At 41.9% G+C, this 12,187-nt stretch overlaps 1 protein-coding gene across 1 annotated transcript in view; it reads left to right on the top strand.

Moving 5' to 3' along the window:
- Positions 1-12,187, top strand: part of LOC308676587 (WW domain-containing adapter protein with coiled-coil-like) — a 138,554-nt gene that overhangs the window by 4,016 nt on the left and 122,351 nt on the right. The gene's annotated exons all lie outside the window — the stretch shown is intronic.

The raw sequence follows: 12,187 nt of genomic DNA, 5'->3' as shown, positions 1-12,187 counted from the left end.
TTCTTGAATTATTTTTAATTTTTAATTCCTTTGACAATTAGCTAAATTTGGTAGCAAGATATATTAGCACATTACAGCTAATACTGGTCAATATTTAAAAATACCACTGGTTATCTGAAAAGCTTTTTACAAGTGGAAGAGAATTCAGGAAGCATTATTTTGGAGACACTTAAAAGTGCCCGATCTTCTGATATTTTCTATGAAAGGCTAGTGAACTGTAATTGCTTTATGTGTGCAGGTATGGTGCCTGAGAGAAATATGGTACATCCATAACAGGATAATATGGGCTCTTATCCTTATTGGTTCAGGCCTGCTGCTTTAACTGTTTGGAAGTAAACAAGGAGAAGTTCACAGAGCCGTTTTAATCATTAGGCTTGGTTTAGTGTGTAGATACACAACAGCATACTGTGCTGTATGCAGTAATCGGGATAGGAGTTTTTGTTCTTACTACTAATCTCTTGGGTCATAACTGATAAAATCAGATTTTCTTGAATTTTCAGTACAACTTTTAATTGCTATTTTTTAAACCTTGTTGCTTCATTAAAGCATTTACTGTGTTTTATGCCTAAAGAAATAGGTTTCAGCTCAAGTTGCTTGTAGTATGCATGTCACAAAATGCTCAGGGTGCTCTCTGAGCTTGGTTGTTCTCTTGCAGATATTTCATTAACCAAACTAGGTAACATCACCTTTACTCTGTTCTAATTAAAATTGAATAATGATCTTCTACCACAATGATGACAGCAATGTCATCTACCACAGTGGTATTGCAAAGGAGTGAAGTGGGTATTTCATGGCATACAGGAAACCAAGTCTTGACATGTACTCTACTTTTATTTAAGTAATGTGAATTGTGTGGCACTGTTAACATTTGTTGTTATTTCAACTGCCTAATCTATTTTCATTCCCAGAAAAAATAGGAAAGGCTTACTAAAGTGATAATGTAATATAACTGAATATTGGAACTTGAAAATCTTAGTATCAAATCCTCCACTCAGCCCTGAAGTAAATTTTGTCACCTACATTCAGGGCTCTAGAGAAGTTAAAAGTAGAGTTATATTGTCACATGCTTTATAGTGGTTTTTATACATTGGATAAATTAAAACCAAACTTTTTAGTGTTTTAGATTAAAACAGTCTTACACATTGCCTTGTTGGCATAGTTATTTGTGCTTTACAAATTCAGAAATATTTCCATGAAGCCTTTGTTTATAAAAATATTTTTTTTATTTTAATTGTAGGAGTTCTTTTACAATTGGGTTTGCTGAGTATATTCTACATGTATTCAGGCAAGGGATATTTCAGATTATTACTATTGGAAATAATCTGCAAAGATGAATCTGATTTAAAATATATTATTTTGTATTAAAGTTTATTATAGTATAAAATGCAAACGAAGATCATAAGGGAATGGGGCAGGGGTTCCACAAAAAAGAGAAAGGAAGAAAAACAGCAACCCTCCAACTTTTTTCAGTGCAGTAGAACAGCGGTCCCCAACCTTTCCACCTTGGGGCGGGGAGGCGTGTGAGTGACAGGCGCACACACACAGCTTAATTGGTGCTTCGCGTGTGAACGCCCTCTGCTCATGTGAGTGGAGCTTCACGCTTGAGCACAAGCACCCTCCACACAAGCTCCCTCTGCTTGTGTGAGTGGAGCTTCACGCTCGAGCGCTAGAGTCCACTGCTCATGCAAGTGGAGCATTGCCTACATGTTTGCCCATTGCTCACACAGCCCGGTTTGAAACAGGCAGCGACCCAGGGGTTGGTGACGCCTGCAGTAGAATACAGTTACAACCAAAACTTTTTGCTTTACATATTTAGTGACTAGCAGCCGTTTCTCTAACAACAAAGTTCATCTTGCTCAATAGTAGTAACTGTGAGAGGGATCTCGGAGTCTAGTGGACAATCACTTAAATATGAGCCAGCAGTGTGCTGCAGTTGCCAAAAAAGCCAACACAGTGCTAGGCTGCATTGACAGAGGGATAGAATCAAGATCACGTGAAGTGTTAATACCACTTTACAATGCCTTGGTAAGGCCACACTTGGAATATTGTATCCAGTTTTGGTCACCATGATGTAAAAAAGATGTTGAGACTCTAGAAAGAGTACAGAGAAGAGCAGCAAAGATGATCACAAGACTGGAGACTAAAACATATAAGGAACAGTTGCTGGAATTGGGTATGTCTAGTTTAATGAAGAGAAGGACTAGGGGTGACACGATAGCAGTGTTCTAATATCTCGGGTTGCCACAAGAAGAGGGAGTCAAGCTATTCTCCAAAGCACCTGAAGGCAGGACAAGAGCCAATGGATTGAAATTGATCAAAGAGAAAAGCAACCTAGAACTAAGGAGAAACTTCCTGATAGTTAGAACAATTAACCAGTGGAACAACCTGCCTCCAGAAGCTGTGAATGCTCCAACACTGGAAGTTTTTAAGAAGAGACTGGACAGACAGTCTGAAATGGTATAGGCCCTAGGGTTTCCTGCCTGAGCAGGGGGTTGGACTAGATGACCTCCAAGGTCCCTTCCAACAACATCATCACCATCATCATCATTATTATTATTGATCATCGCACAGTCAGCCAGATGTTCAGACTGGATCTGACATTTTTGTCTACCTATCGAGTCCTTACCAAGGACCTGTAATAGGCAGATGTAGATGTTTGATGGTATTATAGATATTGTCACGGGATTGAAGCATTTCCTAGTAAGGCCGCCTTTTGCAATTGACTAATGGCGAATTTGTCAATGCCAATGGTCTTCAAGTGGTGCTCCAGTTGTTTTGGGATTGCACCCAAGGCGCCTATTTCTATTGGTACTACCCTTGCTTGCCTTTGCCACAGTCTGTCTATTTCTATTTGTAGGTCTTTGTATTTTGTTATCTTCTCCAGTTCTTTCTCGTCTGTTCTGCTGTCTCCAGGCACTGCCACGTCCACTATCCAGACTTTTTTGTCTTTCTTATTGACAATTGTTAAGTCCGAGGTGTTATGTTGCAGGTGCTTGTCTGTTTGAATTCTGAAGTCCCAGAGCAGTTTAACTTTATCATTTTCTATGACTTTCTCTATTTTATGATCCCACCAGTTCTTGCTTACAGGCAAATGATATTTCTTGCAGATCTTCCAATGCACCATTGTTGCTACTTTGTCATGCCACTGCTTGTAGTCAGTGTGTGCGATCATCTTGCAGCAGCTTACCAGGTGGTCCGCTGTTTCTTCAGCTTCTTTGCATAGGCAGCACTTACTGTCTGTTACTGTCTTCTCAATTTTGACTTTGTATGCATTTGTCCTTAAGGCTTGGTCTTGTGCAGCCAGAATTAGTCCCTCAGTCTCTTTCTTCAACTTTCCTGCTCTTAGCCATTGCAAGGTCTTGTTATTATCTGTTTTCCCAGCTGTTTTTTAATGTACCTGCCATGTAGTGCTTTGTCTTCCCATGCCTCTATTCTGTTCTTCATTTGGTCTTTCTTGTAGGCCAGTTTGGTCTCTCCAGTAGTCAGTAAGCCTTCCTGATATACTAATTTCAGTGCATCTTCATCATTGTCCTTCAGATATTCTTCCAAAGCCATTTTTTCTTCTTCAACCACCTGATGTACTTGCAGCATTCCACGCCCACCTATTTGCCTTGGTAGATAGAGTCTGTCAGTGTCACTGTGGCATGAACTTTGACCTGAGTCTGAGTGTGCCCTTTGGCATCTGTGTATTGGTCTATTATGTCCTGTCTTAGAGTTTGGGTGGGGTATGTAGATTTTAGGTGTCTTTGTCTTCCTAAGCTTCTAGCTGTGGACCTCCAACCTTCCTGGATTATTTACATTTGCATTTTTACAGAGTTGGTTTCTGCTTGAGGGAGGGAGACTTGGGGCTATTAAGAAAACTGGGCATGCTTTTCTGCCTCTTTTAAGATTCTTTGAGGAAACATAATATTCTCCCTTTTTAATCTTTCCTTCTGGGGGGTGCTGACTTCCCACAAATTCCCCCTTTGTGCCATAAGTGTGTGAATGACACACTTACTGGCACAAGATTAAAATTGATCTGGTCAGGGAGATTTGGTAAGCAACCTTTAAACTGTTAAGCCAAAAAGAAAAAGGGGGAAGACACTAATGGAGGCAGCAGAAAAAGATCCCTGCAGTGGCTCCCAAAAGGGGAGCTTCCAACCCATAAAGGTTTAAAAGTCAGGGCAAAATTTCTGTTAGGTGGGAAAGAAATTTATAGTGTCCGATATTCTGTGCCAATCATTTTCAAATGTTGGATATCACTTTGAGCTTCCAGTCAGGTTTGCACATTCCTCCCAAAATTCTTCAGAGCCATGGTTTGCCTCAGTACATAACTACTGGATGCCCATTTTCAGGGGTTGTTTCCTGCCTTAGCTCCTAGTTCAGTGCATCCAGGTTTGTAATGTCCAGTTGAGGTTAGCCTGTATGCAAGCCAGGCTATTAAATTTTCTTAAATTGCACATAGTGAACCCTAGGACTCCCAATCTGAGTCTACCAGTGCAAGATATTCAGGGCTTGGGTTTGGAGATCCCTTTCCTGCTACTTCCTCAGTCAGGGCATATGAATTGCAAATCACCTGAGGGGGCCTGGTTCCCTCCCCCTTGGAATTTGCAGGAAGTTGTTCCTACAAAGTTTTAATGACACAGGGCAAGAATCAGGCTGGAGCTTTATTGAAGGTAGGTGAAAGAGATAGACTCAGTGTGATTATGAATGGTGTGTGTGTGTGTGCAGCTACTAATACAAACAGGCAATACAAACATTCTGGATAAGTTTTCCTCCCACCAGACAGAAATCCAAGGTGTTCAGGACTTCTGTGCCAACTATTCCCAATGGCATCACTCCATAAATACATTCAACTGCTTAATTACAACACAAATGGGGCAAGAAAGAAAACCTTACAATGTGTTTCCACCCTCCCTCCATAATCTTCCTAATTTTATTCTGAGGCTTCACGTGGGGACCAATGGCTCCAGGACTCCTTCCTTCCTCTGCAGCTTTCACAGGGATCTGGGGGAATGGTAGGACTTGGGAAGATCTGTTCCATTCAGGTTGCATGGAGGCTTTTTAGTGGATGGCTGGATTCAAAACCCAATTCCATGGCTCAAATGGATGGAGGCAGCATCTGGGTCAGTGTGCTCTGCTTCCAAAGGTTTGGGGGGGCATCTGTGTAGGGCTGAAAGACATGAGAGCAAGATCTTCTCCCCCCTTTCTGGGTGGACTCTCCCAGGAAAGGCAGACAAAAGCATGGAGAACAGGATAAGAAAAAGAGAAGTAGAATTGGGGGGGAGGGGTAGCTTGCAGACAGAGTTTGAAAAGGCATTAATACTGCAGTGGTTAAAGAAACATAAGATGGGGACAACACAGATGAGGACAAGAGAAAGGCTGGATTCTGGTAAGTACAAAAATGAAAGGTCTCATTTCTGAAATTGAACATTTGCAACATGTTAAAGAGGACTAAAGAGTTGCAACTTGAAAAATGGTGGTCATGTTTCAGGAAAAGGATAGACAGATAAAACCCATTTACAACACATACAATAAATGCAAGAGTGAAACTTTTCCAGCAGATGAACTTAAAACATTCCCTCCTGCTGTCTTTGGGCCTTTCTTAAGAGTACAGAGAGAGAAAGGGGGGGGGGCATTTTTCTTCACTCTGTCTGTTGGCCAGACAAACAGAGTGGGGGTATTTTTCTTTTGATGGCTTATTTTAAGCAGAATTTCTAGCAGAATTTTAAAATTCTTTTCTCTTTGGATTAGAGACAATTAACAGTCACATTTACCTCACACACAAAGACTTTGACACACATATACACACAAAGACAAGGAAAAGAAAAGAGAAAAAGGAAACAGAAGTCTTAGTTTTACACATCCTGGTCATTCCCATCACAAATGTCATTTAACTCAAATTAGGGAAGGCACAAATCTTAAACATACCATGTGGTTGCATAGAAAGAGAGAGAGAGAATCACTATTTCTTATTTTCCCTTTTAAGTACCTTTATTTAGCCAAATTGGTTTCACAGCAAAGCCCTGAGCAAAGCCCATTCTTCACAAATTTGTCTTGCTCGCTTCCTTTTCCATACGATCCAGGACAGGCACTCGCCTCTGATCCCATGTCTCGAATATATCTCCAATGGGTGTCCTAATTCTGACCCTCGAACTACAGCTACCCATGTTCCCCTTACGATGTAGGGTTCAATTGGCTTAGTCGGGTCCTAGCGGCACTTCCCAGCCACTCTTAGCGACACTATCCCTGCCACCCCACCATCGTTTTTTGGGCACACAAATTGCCCAGGACACCAAGCCACATTCTTGTTGTGTTTCTTTGGGTTATCCCAGTGGTGGCGAACCTATGGCACGGGTGCCACAGGCGGCACACAGAGCCCTCTCTGTGGGCACGCGCGCCGTCGCCCCAGTCCTAGGCCTTCAGCTGGGTTTTATAAAACCTTTTCGCTTTAGGCCTCCGCCGCCATGTGCAAAAAAAAAAAAGATTCAATCAATCAATTTCAACTTCTCGTGGGGGAAAAAAAAGATCTCACAAAGTTGGAATTGATTGATTGAACTTTTTAGTCCCACCCAGATTGCCGTTACCACCGCAGCCATGCCCACCCAGTGAGCCATGCCCACCCAATTGGCCACACCCACCCAAAGGGCCACGCCCACCCGGCACCCAATGATACATAAGTGGGTTTTGGGTTGCAGTTTGGGCACTCGGTCTCTAAAGGTTTGCCATCACTGGGTTATCCCATATCCTTAAGCCTTATCCTTAGGGCTTGGTCTTGTGCAGCCAGAATTAGTCCCTCGGTCTCTTTCTTCAGCTTTCCTGCTCTTAGCCATTGCCAGGTCTTGTTATTATCTGCTTTCCCAGCTATTTTTTTATTGTACTGGCCATGTAGTGCTTTGTCTTCCCATGCCTCTATTCTGTTCTTCATTTGGTCTTTCTTGTAGGCCAGTTTGGTCTCTCCAGTAGTCAGTAAGCCGCTTCCTCCTCCTCCTCCTCCTCCCTGTCTATAAACAGAAAAATAAACAAAACATGTTCGTATTGTCTTTAGACCAGTGCCCCCAACCTTTTGGGGACCAGTGACCAGTTCTGTAGAGAGAGTTTTTTCTGCGGACCAGAGGGGCATGGTTTCATGTGCTGCCTGCACTCTGTGGATGGGGCTTTACTTGTTTGTGCGGCCCAGTTTCTGTCATGCCGCGGCCTGGTGCTGGTCCACAGACCAGGGATTGGGGACCCCTGCCTTAGACCATGGGTACCATCAAATACATGGTAAAGAGCTACAAGTGGAAAAAGTGTTAAGGATTTTTTTTATAACTTTCCATATCCTAATTTCTTTAATAAAAGCATTCCTTCCAGTGTCCTAAGTAATTTTTCCACTAGTAGACAGCAGTTTTTAACATTGTATTAAATATAATTCAAGATAAAACAGTATATTTTTAATTGACATGTCCTTTAGCTGGGTATCAGAAACTTTGTAATAATTGTAAGTATAGTTATGAATTACAGTTGTAATCCTATACTTGACAAGCAGTGCTAGGATGTAACTGTCTAATTGAATATTAAACGAACTGTAAATTATTTAGGACTGAGTTTTTTAATAATTAGGTTTTCATATGTGAAATTCATTTTTTAAGCTAATACTCTAACTTTATTTTGTATATAATGCAGCTAATTTTGTTGATAATAACTTTAAAACTGCCCAAAATCTTGTGAAGGAGACTAAAATAAGCAGAGTCAAACTATTTTCCTCTGACCAATATCTGGGTTTCTTTTATATTCTCCATAAATTTTGTGTGAGCCTATGTACTTGCTCACATACAAGTGTAATTTAATTTCATTGTTAGGAGTCTTTTCATTTGCTTTTCAAAAGCCAGTGTAAAAAGATAGTCGGGCTATCTATACATCTAGCACTTAGGTTGCAGTTAGTAGTTTAACTATATTACCAGAGTTAATGCTGCTATTCATATTTTGTTTATGTGAGTAATATTGTGTGCATATCATGTTATAGTTTGCTTCTAGTTTTTGAATCAGTAAGTGTTTTTCAATACAGAAGGAAATCACACAATCTACCGGTATTTACCAATAAGTGCAAACTTTTGTTAATGTTCACAGTAAGCCTCCTTAAAAAATGAAATGTCTAACTTGTCAGTTCAGCTAACCATAAGAATATTTGTTTCCTTTATCACTTACCTTAACAATAAGGAGGAACATATTTCAGTTTTTCTTTCAAAGTTTTTCCTGTTAAAATTGCATTCCCTCAGTTAACACTTTTTATTGTTTTTATTTATTAAATTCATGTACTGTGCATTTTGCTGTTTTAAGGCTCCTCCTAAAGCCCAGAAAGGTGAGGGCGAATCTCATGTCCTGGGGAAAGATGTTCCAGACTGCAGAAGCCATGGTAGAAAAGGCTCTTCTAGACCCTGCCAGCCACAATTCCTTGGCTGAAGGGGTCTGCAGTAGGCCCTTTCTGCCAGAACGAGTGGGGTGGGCAGATCCCATTGGGGTAAGACAGTTCCTCAGATATCTTTGACCTGTGCCATAGAGCAGGGGTCCCCAACCCCCAGTTTATGGACTGGCACCGGTCTGCGCAAACAAGCAAAGCCCCATCTGTGGGATGCAGGCACCATGCGAAACCATGCCCCCTCCAGTCCACGGAAAAACCTCTCTCCATGGAACTGGTCCCTGGTGCTCAAAGGATTGGGGGCCACTGCCATAGAGGGCTTTAAAGGTAATGAGCAACACCTTGAATTGGATCCAGAAGCAGATTGACAGTGCAGCTGATGTAACAGTGGTGTTGCATATGCCACCCTAGGGGCCTCCAGAACTTTTTGCACTGCTGCATTCTGGACAATTGTAGCTTCCGAATACTCTTCAAGGGTAGCCCCATGTAGACTGTGTTGCAATAATCAACTTTTGGGTGCTACATAATGGGCATGGCTGAAGGAAGGATTGAATCTGAGGTAACAGGAATTTGGAATGCTGTTTTTTTTCCTCTTTTGGAACCCTCTTCAGTCTTTCTCAGTCAGCACTGTAAAGGATAGGTATGGATACCTGTAATAAACTGTTGTAAGTGGGAGTTGAATTTAGTCCAAAGGATACATATACAGTGGGACAAAAAAGTATTTAGTCAGCCACCAATTGTGCAAGTTCTCCCACTTAAAAAGATGAGAGAGGCCTGTAATTTTCATCATAGGTATACCTCAACTATGAGAGACAAAATGGGGGGAAAGAATCCAGGAAATCACATTGTAGGATTTCTTAACGAATTTATTTGCAAATTATGGTGGAAAATAAATATTTGGTCAATAACAAAAGTTCATCTCAATACTTTGTTATATACGCTTTGTTGGCAATGACAGAGGTCAAACGTTTTCTGTAAGTCTTCACAAGGTTTGCACACACTGTTGCTGGTATTTTGGCCCATTCCTCCATGCAGATCTCCTCTAGAGCAGTGATGTTTTGGGACTGTCGCTGGGCAACACGGACTTTCAACTCCCTCCAAAGGTTTTCTATGGGGTTGAGATCTGGAGACTGGCTAGGCCACTCCAGGACCTTGAAATGCTTCTTACGAAGCCGCCACTCCTTCATTGTCGTTTGGGATCATTGTCATGCTGAAAGACCCAGCCACGTTTCATCTTCAATGCCCTTGCTGATGGAAGGAGGTTTTCACTCAAAATCTCATGATACATGGCCCCATTCATTCTTTCCTTTACACGGATCAGTCGTCCTGGTCCCTTTGCAGAAAAACAGCCCCAAAGCGCTTCACGGTAGGTACCGTAGTTTCCGGCGTATAAGACTACTTTTTAACCCATGAAAATCTTCTCAAAAGTCAGGGGTCGTCTTATACGCCGGGTGCTGAAAATTTAGGGACAGGGCTGGCTGGAAAACCTGGAGCGGATCTCCCATTTAGTCTGCGCAGGGAAAGCGGGACCAATTGGAGAAGAAGCTGCAGTCTGTGATTTTTTACAGGCTGGGGTCTGGGCGTCTTTCCTTCTAAAGTTGAAGAGCAGCTGTAGTCTATCCCAACTTGAAAGGCAGGTGGGGAAGGCAGCAGCCAGAGCAGCTGCTTAGCTCTAAGGACACATTTGACTCAGGAACTGGGCGGGCTGGCTGGAAAACCTGGAGCGGATCTCCCATTTGGTCTTTTTTTTTTAATCCCATTTATATCCTGCCCTTCTCCGAAGAGTCAGGGTGGCTTACAATTTAAAGCACAAATCAGTGTGCTTAGCAATAGCCTTCATTCTGTGTATATGCCTGTTTATTAGGGCTTTCACCCCCCCCCAAGCAGCATTATTACAAAGTCAGCTTATTGCCCCCAACAATCTGGGTCCTCATTTTACCTACCTTGGAAGGATGGAAAGCTGAGTCAACCTTGAGCCTGGTGGGATGCGAACCTGCACTAATTGCAGGCAGCTGGTGTTATTTAAGGCTCTGTGCAGGGAAAGCTTTAGAGTGAATTAGGAAAAGTGAAAAAGTGAATTAGGATAATAGGGAACAGTTGCTGGAATTGGGTATGTGTAGCTTAATGAAGAGAAGGGTGAGGGGTGACATGATAGCAGTGATCCAATATCTCAGGGGCTGCCACAAAGCAGAGGGAGCCAAGCTATTCTCCAAAGCACCTGAAAGCAGGACAAGAAGCAATGGATGGAAACTAGTCAAGGAGAGAAGCAACCTAGAACTAAGGAGAAACTTCCTGACAGTTAGAACAATTAACCAGTGGAACAACCTGCCTCCAGAAGTGGTGAATGCTCCAACACTGGAAGTTTTTAAGAAGAGACTGGACAGCCATTTGTCTGAAATGGTATAGGGTTTCCTGCCTTAGCAGGGGGTTGGACTAGATGACCTCCAAGGTCCCCTCCATCATCATCTTCTTCTTCTTCTTCTTCTTCTTCTTCTTCTTCTTCTTCTTCTTCTTCTTCATCTTCTTCATCTTCTTCTTCATCTTCTTCTTCTTCTTATTATTATTATTATTATTATTATTATTTAATCCACTTTCACTGTTTTATGTTTACATGTTTGATGACAAACAGCCTTATGTTTATAAGTGACAGTTTTCCTAAGCACCTGCATGTCATAAGCATTTGAATTAAAATTACCATATTAAAATCAAATCTGATGTTTTTTAATTTTTATTTGGTGTGCGTTGGAAGAGGGGTAGTCTTATACGGCGAGTATAGCCCAAACCCTATAATTTAACAGGAAATGTAGGGGGTCGTCTTATACGCCCAGTCTTATACGCCGGAAAATACGGTATGGTGTTCTTTGGATGCAAATCAGCATTCTTTCTCCTCCAAACACAACGAGTTGAGTTTTTACCAAAAAGTTCTACTTTGGTTTCATCTGACCATATGACATTCTCCCAATCCTGTTCTGGATCATCCAAATGCTCTCTAGCAAACTTCAGACGGGCCCGGACATGTACTGGCTTAAGCAGGGGGACACGTCTGGCACTGCAGGATTTGAGTCCCTGGCGGCGTAGTATGTTACTGATGGTAGCCTTTGTTACTTTGGTCCCAACTCTCTGCAGGTCATTCACTAGGTCCCTCCGTGTGGTTCTGGGATTTTTGCTCACCGTTCTTGTGATCATTTTGACTCCACGGGGTGAGATCTTGCATGGAGCCCCAGAACGAGGGAGATTATCAGTGGTCTTGTATGTCTTCCATTTTCTAATAATTGCTCCCACAGTTGATTTCTTCACACCAAGCTGCTTGCCTATTGCAAATTCAGTCTTCCCAGCATGGTGCAGGTCTACAATTTTGTTTCTGGTGTCCTTCGACAGCTCTTTGGTCTTGGCCATAGTGGAGTTTGGAGTGTGACTGTTTGAGGTTGTGGACTGGTGACTTTTATACTGATAACAAGTTCAACCAGGTGCCATTCATACAGGTAACGAGTGGAGGACAGAGGAGCCTCTTAAAGAAGAAGTTACAGGTCTGTGAGAGCCAGAAGTCTTGCTTGTTTGTAGGTGACCAAATACTTATTTTACCGAGGAATGTATGAATTAAATTCGTTAGAAATCCTACAAAAAAAATTCCTGGATTCTTTCCCCCCATTTTGTCTCTCATAGTTGAGGTATACCTATGATGAAAATTACAGGCCTCTCTCATCTTTTTAAGTGGGAGAACTTGCACAATTGGTGGCTGACTAAATACTTTTTTGTCCCACTGTAGTTTGTTTATATATACCTCACCCTCTTTAAGAACCATTTATAGTT

This window comes from Vipera berus (assembly GCF_964194415.1).
Source record: "Vipera berus genome assembly, chromosome: W".
Classification (NCBI taxonomy): Eukaryota; Metazoa; Chordata; class Lepidosauria; order Squamata; family Viperidae; genus Vipera; species Vipera berus.
This window is presented reverse-complemented; position numbering and strand designations above follow the sequence as displayed.